This window comes from Apium graveolens, chromosome 9 (genome assembly GCF_009905375.1).
Source record: "Apium graveolens cultivar Ventura chromosome 9, ASM990537v1, whole genome shotgun sequence".
Classification (NCBI taxonomy): Eukaryota; Viridiplantae; Streptophyta; class Magnoliopsida; order Apiales; family Apiaceae; genus Apium; species Apium graveolens.
Genome location: NC_133655.1, coordinates 275,257,785 through 275,273,545, shown reverse-complemented (window position 1 = coordinate 275,273,545; position 15,761 = coordinate 275,257,785).

Genomic DNA, 15,761 nt, shown 5'->3' with positions numbered 1-15,761 from the left:
ATTTGAGGTGTATTTAATAAATCGTAATCTTGGTATCAGCGGGAAATACCATAGAACTTTAGCAGGGCCCCTTCAAGTTCATCTCCTTTTTGTGTTCATTTCCATCTAGAGGCTTTACATACGCGACAAGTAGTCTATTCTTCATCTAAATCACTACGGTATAAGAGACATTATTTGGACATGCGTGTATCTTTTCATACCCAATTCCTAATGCACATAAGGTTTTTTTTGCTTCATTGAAGGAAGAAGGGATGTTGTTGCCTTCCGAAGTAAGAGCCAAGTAATACAGAATATCACTAAAGCATGAATCAAACTACCATGCTTCACTTTGAAGTTGTATAACTGGACAAGAGCTTTCATCTTAGTGTACCTCTCACATCCAGGATAAGAGGTTGATGTTCACCTTTAACATGGTTGATGAAATCAAAGTGTCGGTTTAATCAGAACTTTCATCAGAAGACATATCATCGTCGTCGTCCTCGTCACGTTCACATTCTTGAGGTGCCTTGATTGATAGATTCCGAATGTCGGTTTCATTAGAACTTTCTACAAAATTATTCTCCCGTGCCATATCCAACGTGTATAAGTTTGATCAATACCATTTTGAAAAAGATGTTTTTTATACTATCTGCGCTCTACATGATTTATTATGTGCGTAGTTTACACATGGACAACTGATTTTTTCTGTATTATAACCATTCTCAAATGCAAATATTAACAAATCTTCCACTCCTTTTTTGAACTCTTTTGTTCTTCTATCCGCTTTTAACCATGACCTATCCATCTTTTAAAAGTCTGAATAGAAACTCAAATTCAGACTAAATTATGAAATCTTTATATTTCCCCAAAATCTTTATAACTGAACCCTAATTGAAGTAAAAAAACATCAAAATGAATTAAAAACAGACGACTTAATAACCCAAATGCATAAATTAAAGTACTTACCTGTCCTTATAGCTTCTTAAAATGAATTGTGAAGTCTTTATATTTCCCCCAAATCAATATGAACCCTAGTTCAGAATCATAAAAGAATGAATTCATCAAAATGAATTCAAAGAGAGTACATATAAACCCGACTTCATAAAAGACGGTACTTACCTGTTCAAGTGTGAAAAAAATTTAAAACCCGAGTTCTTGATGTCTTGGAATCTTGATGTGACATGGATTTGATATCTAGATTTGAGGACTTGAGGGTATGAGCATGATTTTTAACATAGATTTGAGAGTATTAGCACGAATTTGAGCATAGATTTGAGAGTATTATGGATTTGAGAGCACATGGACATGGATGAACGGCCTAACTACCAAGTAAATAAATGTGTTCTTGTTCCGACAGATACATATGTCTTAACAAATATATGTCTGAAATAAAAAGTATTAATATATGTTTAAGTCTCAACTAAATTTTATATGAATTACATGGCTCATAAATTAAAATATTTTAAATATATTAATTCATTTATTTTCTAGGACCACAACAATTTGGATTTTATGTATTTAAATAAATTAATATAGAGAATAAATTATATAATTTATTAAAAAATAAATAATCACAAATTATTTTAACGAAATAGTATGTCGGTAATAGGAATATCGAATTTATTTACACGAAAAATTGTGAAGTTGTTCTTTAATAGATATTAGTGTAGTTTGATTCATTTAGAATGTCTTTATTCATTTTCAATTTCAATATTTTTTATATTATTAGTGTTAAACGATCGGTAAATAAATCATCTAATTATCTTTAGTTTGTTATTTTTTTTACAACTTGATCGTATCGACAATTGGGAGTTCCGAACTATATATTGTTTTACACAATGGTGTTTTTGAAAAACTATTTCCCAACACTAGATTAAATAGTTGTTTTGTAAACTGTTACAATAACCACTAGCGATAAGTTCGACTTTTTGGAGTTGATATCCCCTGTTTATCGATATTTCTAAATTTGTAAATATTTTCGACGATCCAATTGTACGGATGTTTAAATCACCCTTTCAATGATCCAAACATATGTGCTTCAATATGAATATGATTATCATATACAATATTGATACCTTTTCTAGAAAAAGATGTTCCGATGTGTTTTAATATTAATCGAATCTTTCTTATTAAGCATATTCATCAATTATTCTAAACATTATACTTTAAACCCTATCTTAACCCCGAATAATTTTTTTTTTATTGTAGGTAACCCGCAGCCGCTACCCTTCAGGTGCGTACTGGGTAAACCCTACAGGCTCACGCATAGCCTGCAAACCACGTGAACCAAGGTAAACCGCATTTAACGACAGACTCTAATTCAGGAGGCATAATCATAAATTCTCCTCCCGTGGGATTCAAACTTGACCAAGAGGATAGTTATCCCCTCTTTAACCAGCTGAGCTAACCCTTGCGGGCAACCCCGAACAATTTAGAAAATTACTCTTTCAACTACTTTGTTAAACTAATTTGTTAACCCCTAGTGATCCTTATATCGTAACCGTAACCCCTTATAAGTCACCTTATCAGTCGACCCTACTTATAAGTTGAATTTACGACTTATAAGCTGATAAGTTGAATGTTAGTAACGACGTACTTTGTTCTGAATATATTTGATTTTTTCTCAACTTTATTTTATAAGTTATGTTTCAAGATGTCAATCTAATCAAAATTCATTAATTTTAATTAGATGTTAAATTGTTGAATTATGATTTTAGTGAAAATAAATATAAAGCTATTTATTGAAAGCTGAAAAGACTTTCATTCATAAGAAAAAAGCTGAAAAAGACTTTCTTTCTGAGAAGTAACATTCTCAGCTTCAATTATCACAGGTTCAGATGCATGAACTCGTGCTTCAATTGTTTCCTCTTCACTCTCAGATTCATCTCTGAGAATCATCTTCTTTCTCTTTTGTGGAGGTTGAGGAACAGACTTTGTCCTCTTAGAAGGTTTGGAAGATGAAGGTCTGGTTATTTGTGCTGATGGTTGAAAAGTCTGAGGTGTTTGTGTAGAGGTGGTAGGTGCTGATGGTTGAGGTTTTGATGGTTGGACATCAGGATATAGTGTAGTGTAATTAACTGGATCATAGGTTATTAAGGCTTGTTTGACAGATAAAGGAATTCAGAGGGTCTTAACACAACCTTTTTATTATTAGTAGATAATAAGTCATTAAAAGCTCTTTTAGCTAGTCTAAATGGTAAAGTGATTCACTAGCTAATTGGGGATTATCAAAACAACAAGTACTATAGATAAGCTGACAGAATCTAGCAAATTATACAGTATTCCTATCTTATGTCATCTGGTCCCCAATAAAGCCTAAAACAACACTTGTATAATCAAAATCATTTTGATTAATGAGAGCATACCCGATTTGTTGACTAAATATGGTGATTGCATCGAAGTTAGAACATTTGTTTGCAAAAGCCTTGGTAATGCAGTCAAAGAAGAAACTCCATTCCCTCCTTATGTAAGGTCTATTCAATTGACCCAGCTTAGCCAATGTCTTTTCATACCCCAGACTGGCCATCATATTTTGAAGAACTGGCTCCTCAACAGTAGAGTAAACGCAGTTCTCAGGCAGCTACAGTGCTTGTCGAACCGTGGCCAATGTCACGACATGCTCATCCTCCCCTGATGAAAAGATAATACTTGGGGACCCTTGAGCACCACCATCATCATATACTCCACTTCTCCAAAACTTCAACACTTGGGTTTCCAGAGATTACTTTAGGTTGGGTTAAAGCATACCGAATATCAGAATTAGCGAAAAAATCCTGAATGAAGTGAAGTTCCGATAGAGTTTAAGCCTTGCTAAGAATGGCGGAGTAGTTGTTAGGAACAAACTTAGCTCCATTAAAATTACGTCTTTTGGTGCCATCTCTGTAAGAAATTAAGTGAGCAAGAGAGTGTTTGCAAAGTGTTTGTTAAATGTCCTGAAAGAAAACGCTTAAGAGAATAGAGAGAGAGAGAGAATAAGAGAGATGAAAAATAAAAAATCTGTTAACTTCCATATATATACTCTCTCCACTCAACATTTATATTTTTGAAGCATGATATACACTTTACACCTGGCACCGTGTGAACAGTTAATAAACGGTTAGAGCAGGAATTAATGGGCACGTAAAATAAGCAATAATTACCGTGCACATACAGTTTTTCAGGATATACAAGTTAACCACTAACCCATAATGATTATGACTGTTTTTATCTCACCCAAATTTTTTCTGATTTAAATATGACTGTTTCAGAATTTTTCACAAATAAGTCAAGTAAAGAAAAATGTCACGTAAGCATCAAAGATTCCATCAGGATTTAATATCAGAACTTAACTTATATTAGATTTTAACAGTCATCAGAACATGGCTTCTATACTCAAAAAGTGAATATCTTTTTCTGTGATTCTTCATACAAATACTGACTTGTTTTCTTCAGAGTTTAATCATCAGAACTTCCATCAGAACTTATCCTCAGAATTTATGCAAATGACACTTAACTATTTGTCAAAAACAACTTAATCACCACAAAAATTTTCATCATTCATATGGAGTGAAAGTGTGTGCATTCAACAAAATATCAGATAAAGATTAAACTGATCAACTTCAGTACATCTTAGAAATAAGGCATAACTCAGAAAAATACTTAAAATCTGTCATTAGTCATGATGTCTACTATAGAACAAATTTATGCAATAATCCACCTCAACTGTTTGTGCTCAATTTATGCATCTTTTGAAATTCCTTTTTATAGTGGCTTCTCAGTGTAAGTGAGTCACGACTGCTTATCAGAATTTATGTTGTTATCAGAGTATTTCTCCAGTAATCATAGAGTGTGAAAAGTAACCAAGAATTTTTTTTGCTTTTCTAATGCATATTACTTAATACCAGCAATGCACTTGGGTCTTCCCTTCCATATTTTTACTCTAGATCTCAAAGGAGTACCTGACTTTTATTCTTTTCTTTTCTTTTGATAAGTGAGGCTTATCAACACTTAGTTCATTCTTAAGATTTACTGACATCATAATTTGATAGATAAGAACAAGAATCTAGTTTGTGACTTAGTAATAAGATACACAAAGTAAACTTTACTAAGCTCAATATCAGAATCTTCTTACGTTAATGAGTTTCCACATAAACAACTAATTCAAACATGGGATTTCTAGTATATAAACTATTAGGTCATCTTCTAGCACAGTTATCCTCATTGGATTGAATAGTCACAGAACATTCAAAACACTTATCAGAGTATATAAATCCACATCAGATAACAATCAGCATTTAATGAATTTTCAAATTAAGCACATATTACATTAGATAAATAATATGTAAACACTGATCATAAAGTCTAATGCATGAGAACAAAAAACTAGGCAGATTTAGAGAAAGAACCTGAAACCATTCCAAGTTCATTTACCAATCTTATAAAGTAGCTTCACATAGTGGTTTTGTGAGATATCTGCTAGCTGTTGATCTGTTGGAACACAATGCAATTCCACTGTACCTTTGTTAGATATTTGATAATGTTATGTATACTATGATTTGTGTTTAGTTTTTCAGATCTTACTTAAATAGGATAAATTAGTCCTTAACTGAAATCAGCACTTATACAGAAGTCAGAACTTAAGTTATCAGTACTTAATGTTTTAAAGGAAACTTTCAGATAAGGAAGGCAGCTGATTGAAAGGAAAGAAGATCAAGAAAAACGTAAGAAGAGATATGCATGAAGAAGGAATTCTGTGAAGAATGGAATACTTGGAAGAAAAGATAACTGATTGGTATATTTTAGATATCAATTAGCGATTATCTTGTAACTGTGTAGTATATAAAACAAGACATACGGTTTACACTATATGTTATCATTATCGAGAATATTATTCATTGTAACCCTAGCAGATCTCGTGATATTTGTTCATCACTGAGAGAGAGGACAGTTCTACATTGTAACAGAGATTAATAAAGTTTGTTTTCTGTTACTTGTGTTCTTTGAATTCAATTTGATTGTGCTATACACTGTATTCAACCTTTTCTACAGTGTGTGTGACCTAACAAGTGGTATCAGAGCCTATCTGTTAACACACAAACAGTTTAAGATCCAAAAACAATCATGTCTGAAGTAGAAACTCCAACCAAGCCCACCAAAACTGAAGAACCCCAAAGACTCTGATCCATAGTCGATATGAGGCTATTAGAGTTCCCATACTTAAACCATCTGAATATCCCATATGGAAGGTGAGGATGACTATGTTTTGGAAGCTACAGATCCAGAATATCTTGATAGAATCAATGAAGGACTCAAAGCCAACAAAACTCACTGTTGTAGTTACAGGTGAAGCAGCAAAGTCTGTACCAAAGGAGAATAGTGATTACACTGCTGAAGATATCACATCAATTGCTAAGAATGCTAAGGTATGACCACTTGCTGCATAGTGCAATTGATAATGCAATGTCAAATAGGGTAATTACTGCAAGACTGCAAATGATATATGGGATGCCTTGGAGACAAGTGCCAGGGAACTGATTCGATTAAGAAGAACAGGAAGGACAATACTCACTCAAGAGTATGAACACTTTGACTCAAAGCCTAATGAGTCATTGACTGATTTATATGACAGATTTGTCAAAACTCTTGAATGATTTATCACTAGTTGATAAGGAGTATGATCTTGAAGATTCAAACCTTAATTCCTGTTAGCGCTCTTCCTGAAAGTTGGATGTGAAGGCAACATATATAAGAGACAACTATAATCTTGAAGAAATAACTCTTGATGAAATTATGGGATGCTCAAGACTCATGAAACTTGAGATGGAACAAAGAATGCAAGAGGAAATGAGGAAAGTCAAGGACGGTGCTCTTAAGGCTGAAGAAGAATCCCCCAAGGCAGCTGAAAAGCGCTCATCACAAAGTCTGATACTAAGTCATCAAGTTCTGATACTGATGGTGACTCAGAAACTGAAAGCTTGCCTGAGATGGATGCTGATGAAGAGATGATGAAGCTGTGTGCTTATGGTGAAAGGAATCACAAGGATTGCATACAGGAAATCAGAAAGTCCTGAGACCAGAGCTACTTCTTTAATGATGACATTCCCAAGATTGATGTTGCCATATCCCATTATTTATCCAATGTTGCCATCTCCATAAGAAAACTTGGGCCAGCTTTCTCCATAAAGTCTGATAGCAGGGCTTTATTTCCAGTCATATGTCATGAGCATCCATTGTCCAGAACTAAGATGTTTTCCTGTGGCCCTGCAATCACAAAGACCTCTAATGATTAGTTTTAAGGACCCAGACTTGCTCGGATCCTTGGCCTTATTAAGTTTGTTAACATTTGCAGCGGATTTAGCATCAGATTTTATGTTAACATTTTTCTTATCAGCATTTACACTATCAGACTTTATTCAGAACTTACACTAGAAGGAACAATGTTAACTTTCTTCAAAGAAGGTTTTATTTGATAATAATCATAGCACAAACTATGATATTCCTTACAAGTATAAATGCAATGCCATACTACAATGAAAACAAGGATTGTGTGGCTTAAACCTAACAGACTGACTCTTAACTCCTGACTTAGAAGGTTAGGAGTTTATTCTTATTCTTCCTGCAAAAAGAAGCCAGATGGTTAGAGTTTCATAGTTATAGCATTTATTTCTAGGAGCATTAGGAACAAGCATATAATTGTTTCTTTTATTCACACCTTCCTTTAGCTACCTTTACCTTGTTACACTGGTAATCTCTTTCAGCTTATGTTTAAGATGCTTCTTTGTCATTAAGCCTATGTTAACTTCAGTTGGTTTATCCTGTTCTAATTTGTCAGAAGTTGACTCTGCTATCACTTTGTCTCAATATTTTCATCTTTTCAGAATCAGACTTTACAGTTTTAGCTACAAATTAATAGGATTTACTTTGGCTTAGTAGTCTGTTTAACAATAATTAGCTTAACCTGTCCAGTTCCTTTTCACTTTTTCATCTCCATAACCTAAGCCCTCTTTCCAGTTCCCACTACTTAGTATATCCTGAGTTGTTCTGCCAGAGTTATTCGAAGTCATGATAATCTCTCTCTCCTTTTCTAACTTAGTTTTAGAGATTATTCATTTTAGCACTTCATCTCACATAGAAAGCATCATCTCTATCCTTCTGAGTTTGATGGAAAAAACTAACGTTTTTTCTAAATAATCATTCTTCTTTTTAAAAGAAAGATTTTCCGAAGTTAATCTTTCACATGTTAAAGTTTGATCTCTATAGCTAATAAACATGGTTTAAGATATAATCTCAACTTAGTAATATCATCAGTATGAAAGGCATAAGTTGTTTGAGGTACCTTTAACTCAACAGCATCAGAACTGCTATCAGCATTTGTCATCAAGTCATAGTTTCCTCATCTTCAGAATCTGAAGTGTCTGTCTAGCTTTTCTTCTTTGTGACAAGAGCCTTGCCTTTATCACTCTTTCCTTTCTTGCAGTTAGGAGATATGTGGCCTTTCTCACCACAGTTGTAGATTTGACATTTGAGTAATCTCCTCTGTCAGACTTTCCTCCTTTGCCTTCAGATTTTTAGAAGCCCTTCTTATCAGAACTTCTACCTTTCCTGGAAAACTTCTTTCCCTTTCTGAATTTCCTGTAGGGTATCTTTGTGATACCCTTCATCAGCATCTACTTTAGGTAGACTTTCAGTTTCTGAATCATCATCATCAGAACTTGATGATTCTAAATCAGACTTATGATGAGAGCCTTCTTTTCCTTTCTTTGAGACAACCACTTTGGGAGATTCCTCTCAGCATTAAGAGCAACTGTCCTTGACATTCTCCCATGTCTCTTGCTTCTTTGATCCATCTCAAGTACATAAGTCTTGAGCATTCCATAAATTTCATCAAGAGTAGTTTCATCAAGAGCATAGTTGTCTCTTATAGTAGTAGCTTTCAAATCCCAACTTTCAGGAAGAGCTAAAAGGAATTTTAGATTGAATCTTCAATGTCATATTCCTTGTCCACCAGTGACAGATCATTCAAGAGTTTGACAAACCTGTCATATAAGTCAGTTAATGACTCATCACTTTTGAGTCAAAGTGCTCATACTCTTGAGTGAGTATAGTTCCCTGACACCTTATCTCCAAAGCATCCCATATATCCTTTGCAGCCTGCATTGAATTACCCTATTTGATATGATATATCAATGGCACTATGCAGTAAATGCCTTACTTGCATCCTTGGCAATAGATTAGATTCTTCAGCTGTGTATTCACTTTTCTCCTTTGGTATGGTCTATGCTGGCTGATCTACAACTACAACAGAGAGCTGGTTGGCTTATGCGGTCCTTCATAAATTCTGTCAAGGTATTCTGGATCTGTAGCTTTTAGAAACATAGACATCTTCACTTCCATATGGGATACTGAGAAGGTCTCAGCATGGGAACCCTGATAGTCTCATATCGACTATGGGTTTGAGTCTTTGGAGTTTCTTCAGTTTTGGAGGGCTTGGTTGGATTTTCTTCTTCAGACATGATTGTTATGGATCTTTACTGTATGTGTGTTAACAAATAAGCTCTGATACCACTTGTTAGGTCACAACACTGTAGAAGGGGGTTAAATACAGTGTAGAATACAATCAAAACGATTTAAAGCACAAGTAATAGTTTACAGATGTATTCGATATAATAAACTCTATTACAATGTAACAATTCTCTCTCAGTGATGAACAAATATCACGAGAGCTGCTAGGTTACATGTATGATCTTCTCGATGATCGTAACTCTTATAGAGTAAACCTACGTCTGTGTTTATATAGACACACAGTTACAAGGTAACTTCTAATTGATATGGAATATAATTCTGTCTCCTAAAATATATCAATATATCTTATATAATTCTTCTAGTCCTCTAACTCTTTCCATGCATATCTTCGTTTTCTATTAGTCTTGATCTTCTTTCATGTAACTTGCTTCCTTCCTTAACTGTTAGTCCTCCAGTACTTATGTTCTGATATCCATCTTCTGATATTATCTTCTGATAATCTAAGTCCTGATATTTTTAAGTCCTGAATTCCAGTAAGTCCTGATTCCAGTAAGAACTGATATTTCCTGTTAGTTAAGATCTGAAAACTAAACATGAAACATATTAGACATGACATCTCAAAGATATCCAACAGTATCATTCAATATCTTTCAAATAAAGCAGCGGCCTTGTCCAAATAATCCATCTAAACCTAATTTATATCCCTAATTCAATCTGATCTAATCCAATCCAATCATTTTCAGCGGGCAGACAACATCTTGACCATCCCAAATTATTTCATCCTCATGGGTTGGTAAGTTTATTTTTCAAGTTCATATCTATGAATTTGCTATTTATAAGATTAAGCATGATTATCTCTTCAGTATTGTATTTTGTTTTCATGGATTATAGTTTATTTTGTATTTTTAAGATCTATAAATTTACAATTGACAAGTCTTAAATCTTATAGTGAATATAAAGTTACATCAGTAAAATATTTTTCTATCAATTTAGTTATAATTCTTAAAAATTTAAAACATGCTCTGATCGACAATTTTTGTTTGATCATTATAGATTTGTATCATATGTAAAATTAAGGATGATGAGCTTTTTATTGCCACCATTAAAATAGGGGAAAATAAATAAATTTGATAGTCTTGTTATGTATAATTTTATTTAATTCACTTAGGGTGTAGATGTGTTGTTCCAAATAATTAATTATGGTATGTTTGTTTACTGCATGTGTTTGAGTGTAATGTAAAATAACATTTCTTTGATTATCTGTTAAGAGTAGTCACTATGATAAAAATAGATAAGAATGACAATGAGAAAATAGTTAGTATCTTTTCTATATTAATAAAATTACAGCTGGCAGTAGTTACAACTAACTTTTGGCGCCAAGCTGTTGTATATATATACTTCAAACCATTATGTATTAATTAATCTTTTCTTTTTCCTGTGTAAATACAGTCAATCTTCTTTTTAGTTTCAATTTTTTTACATGGTATCAGAGCTATGAAAGTTCAGATTTTCATGACAAGTCAGTACGGAATAAGATGATATAGGTGTTATCATCTTCGTGTTATCGTCTTCCTCAATTCCCGATTCACAGTGTTTGTCATCTTCATCGATTTCTAAGTCATTTTCTTTAATTTATCGTAATTTTCTACATTTTCATGTTTAATTCGTGATTCCTTGATTTCTTAGCTGTTACTCTGATCGTCATCGATACTTAGGACCTGGCTGTGTAGTTTAGATCTTGATTTTGCAGCAATCTCTTCTGAAATATCAAATTTTTTTGTATCTAATCGGTGTAATTTTCTGTTCTTAGATTTATTAATTCTTGAAAATCCTTAACACATTCCGATCTGTTTCTTCGTCGATCTATTTTGCTCTCCAAACAGATTTATAGTTTCATTTCTGAATATTCGTTGAGCATTTTATCAAAAAGCTTCTTGTATATCATTAATTCTGAGTAATTTTGAGTTTATCATATCATATGGCTTTCCAAGGTAATCAAGATCCTTCTAATATATTTTATATACATCCTTCTAATGCAAACATGACACAATTTGTTTATGTCAAGTTCAATGGGACTGGTTTTCATAACTTGAAAAGAGCTATCATTCATACTTTGTCAGCTAAGAATAAACTTGGATTTGTTGGTGGATCTATCGTAGTACCTGATGTTACAGTTGATGAGTTTAAGTTCTCGAAAAGTTGTAAAAATCTTGTGATTTCCTGGTTGTTAGCTAACCTTGATGATAACATTGCAAAAGTGTGTTGTTCTTTCACACAGCTGCAGAGATTTGGCAAGATCTGGATGAAAGATATGGTTTCTCATCCATGGCTCAAATTTACTCTCTTGAACAACAGTGACTTGAAATAAACAAAGGAACTAACTCTATTTCAGAATCTTTCACTAAAATCAAGACTCTTTGGGATGGCATAAATAATGCAAATCCTTTGCCATATAGTACTTGTAATGCTTTCACCTTTAATCTATCTCAGCGGTTGGTCCAAAGACAGCAGGAACAGAGAGTTCTTCATTTCATGATGAAACTGTTTGAGCAGTATGCTTTAGTCAGAGGAAATGTTCTAATGATGCAACCATTGCCTATTATAGCTTAGACTTAGTAACAAGAGATCTCTTCTATCACTTCACAAACTGAATCATTGGCCTTTTATGCAGATAGAAGAAGGTTCAACCCTCCGTATCATAGTAACAAGAATTTCTCTACTACAACTTCTTGTTCTAATGCTAATTGGAAATCATAGAAAAATGATCAAAAAATTTCAAGGAAGAACAATAAACCTGCATACTTTGCAACCACTGTAAGATCACATGACACAGTATAGAAAGATGTTTCAAGCTGAATGGATACCCACCAGGATTCCACGAAAGACAGAATAAGAAAATCACTGCAATGACATACCAAACTCCTATTTCTGAAGGATCCAATGCTGAAGATGTAAGTCTAAGTGTCAAAAATTCTGACAATCTAACTCAAGATCAGTACAATCATTTGCTCAATCTAATCAATCAGAAAAATGGTGGACCAAGAACAACTGATCATGATGATAATGGTAAACACTATTTACTCACAGTGAAATTCTGTTTATTCTCCAGGCTTAATGGTCAATGGATTATTGATAGTGGGTCTACAAATCACATATGTCCTAGTATTGATCAATTTACAACTTATAGAGTGGTTATGGACACTGAAAATACAATCACTATTCCTGATGGAAAGAAAATTAGAGTGTTTCACATTGGAACTATTAAACTAAATGATAACATTATTCTGAAGGATGTGCTCCATGTTCCGGATTTCCAATTTAAATAGATTTCTGTGGGAAAGCTAGGTAAGGATTTGTATTGTCAAGTTATGTTTACTGATGAAAAGTGCTTTATTCAGGGCCATTTCTTGAAAGGGCCACAGATTCAACTTGGTAGTTTGTCTAATGGACTTTACACTGTGCCATATACTGCTCCTTTTCTTGCTGTTAAAAGATGCAATGCTGCTATATCAAAGAATTTGGAATAAGCAAAACTTTGACATCTCAGAATGGGACACCTGCCATTTAGTCAACTGAAGATGATTGTTCTTTCCATATCTGTACAAAACTGTTTAGATTAAGTAGTTTGTCAGATATATCCTCCTGCTAGACAAGTTAGACAATCTTTCTAATTAGTCATGTAAAATTAACTAAGATCTTTCAGTTGTTTCATATTGTTGATAATTGGGGGCCATACAGAACCAAATCTCTCACTGGATGTACTCAATTTATGACTATCGTGCATGATTTTTCAAGGTTTACATGGGTGCATCTTATCAAGCATAAAACTGAGGTATATTCTGTTTTACATAGTTATCTCAATTATGTAGAAAATCAGTTCCATACTACTGTGCAGTATATAAGAACTGACAATGCCTTAGAATTATCTGCTGGAAATTGTGTTCAATTATATATATAGATAAAGGGATTGTTCATCAGACCACATGTGTTTATACTCCACAACAAAATGGTGTTGTGGAGAGGAAATATAGACATTTGTTAGAAACATCAAGATCTATTTTTCTTCACGCTCATTTACCACCAAAATTATGGGGTGATTCGATTATGTGTGCTACATACATCATTAATAGGATATGCCTTTACAGTCACTAGGAAATTCCACACCTTATTTTAAGCTTTACAACTCTTTGATTCCATGAAGATTTTTGGATGCCTATGCTATTTGTCAACTTGTAAAATTCAAAGATCTAAGTTTCATTCTAGAGCAGTTGCAGCTGTTTTCTTGGGATATTCTAATACTACTAAAGGTTACAGAGTTTTGATCTCAAAAATAACACCCTATCAATTTCCAGATATATGACATTTCAAGAAACTATTTTTCCTTTTCAGCTTATTGCTAGCACTTCTCAAACACAATTCCTTAACAACATTTTTATCTCAAAAACTCCAGATCATGTCATACCAGTTTATGAATATGTCATACCGGTTTATAATTCTCATTCTGACACACAATCAAGTTCTGATATTTTTAATGATAATTCTGCTAATGATAAAACTTCACATAGAAATAGTACAAACAACTCCACCAACAATCCTGGAATTGTTCAACTACTCAGGACATCTAGTAGGAAAAGACAAACACCTATATACTTGCATGATTATTACTGTAATATTTCTTCTCCTTCTCCTGATTTTTCTACACACTAGTGTAATTTGGTATCTAGTCAAACATTCCCGTCCTCTCATTTTCTCTTTATCAGTCACCAATCCACCATTACCAAACCAACATGCTATCTTGAAGCATCAAAGCATCCATTATGGATTTCAGCTATGCAGAAAAAAATCGATGCTTTGTAAAAGAATAAGACTTGGGATTTAGTACCATTACCACAGGGCAAGAAACCAATTGGATATAAATGGATATATAAGGTAAAGCTACTTGCAGATGGAACTTTGGATATATGTAAGGCAAGATTAGTTGCTAAGGGTTTTAACCAAAGAATTGGGATATAATTTAATGAAACCTTTTCTCATGTACTGAAAATGAGCAGTGTAAGAAGTATCTTGTCTATAGCAGCCAACAGGAAATGGAAATTTTTTCAACTAGATGTGAATAATGCATTCCTGCATGAGGATCTAGTTGAGGAGGTATACATGACAGTCCCTGAGGGCATTCCTAATCTAGACAATTTAGTTTACAGATTGAGAAAATCTTTGTATGGCTTAAGACAAGCCAGTAGACAATGGGCAGCTAAGCTCACTTTTGAGTTGATAAATCAAGGCTTTGTTCAGTCCAAAAATGATTATAGCTTGTTTATTCATAAACATGGTAGTGATATTACACTATTAGCTGTCTATGTTGATGATATTGTAATATCCCATATTTTCAAATATTATTATTATTATTATTTGGAGTTGTTTATGTGATTTTATGTAAATTTTGGTGAATAATATGGTAATTGAAGTGATGCTTTGGATGTTTATATATGATATTCTTTGAGTATTTTAATTTTTATATGTACAGAATAAAATATAGATAATTGTGATATTTTTCTGGTAAATTTTGGACTGTTATATGATTTTATAATGATTTATGGATTTAATAATTATTTTTTTGTAAAATTACAACACTATTTTTACAAAGCCAGGAATCGTCCAAGCTCAACCGTTTTTGCGTTTTTATAACCCGAAACTCTTCTGAAAACTCCTTCCTAACCTAATTTGGATATTCCAGACACTTTCCGTGTTTTGACTTTTTTGATTTGGAGTACGGTTTGACCCGTACGAGTCCCGACATAAAATTTTTGATACGATAAACGTTTTGATAAATCAATAAAACCCGTATTATCAGAAGACGGGATATTATTACATTATTTTCGTATAAAGTATTTTATAAGAAGCTCGGTTTTGATAATTATCCAAATCTGATATTAATTTGTATCATTTTTAAAGTTACTTAGCGGCTAGGTAATTTATTTTCGGATCCGATATGATCCAATGGGATACTGGTAATGTGTTTTAAAATGCATTTATATGAATCGATCCAAAATTTGGATGTGTGTTTATTAGCATCTTTATTGAGGTATTCGTTTTATCTCGGTGATATGCATCTGAATGTATTTTATACATGTTCGGGGTTTTCTGTTAATTTAGGTATTGTTTCTGTTTTTAAAAAATAAACGGACCGGGACCCCACCGGGACGTCAAACCACACAAAATCTGTGTTTTTATTTTTATAAAATTATACGTATTTCAAATACCCAGTATTTATGCATTTTTGA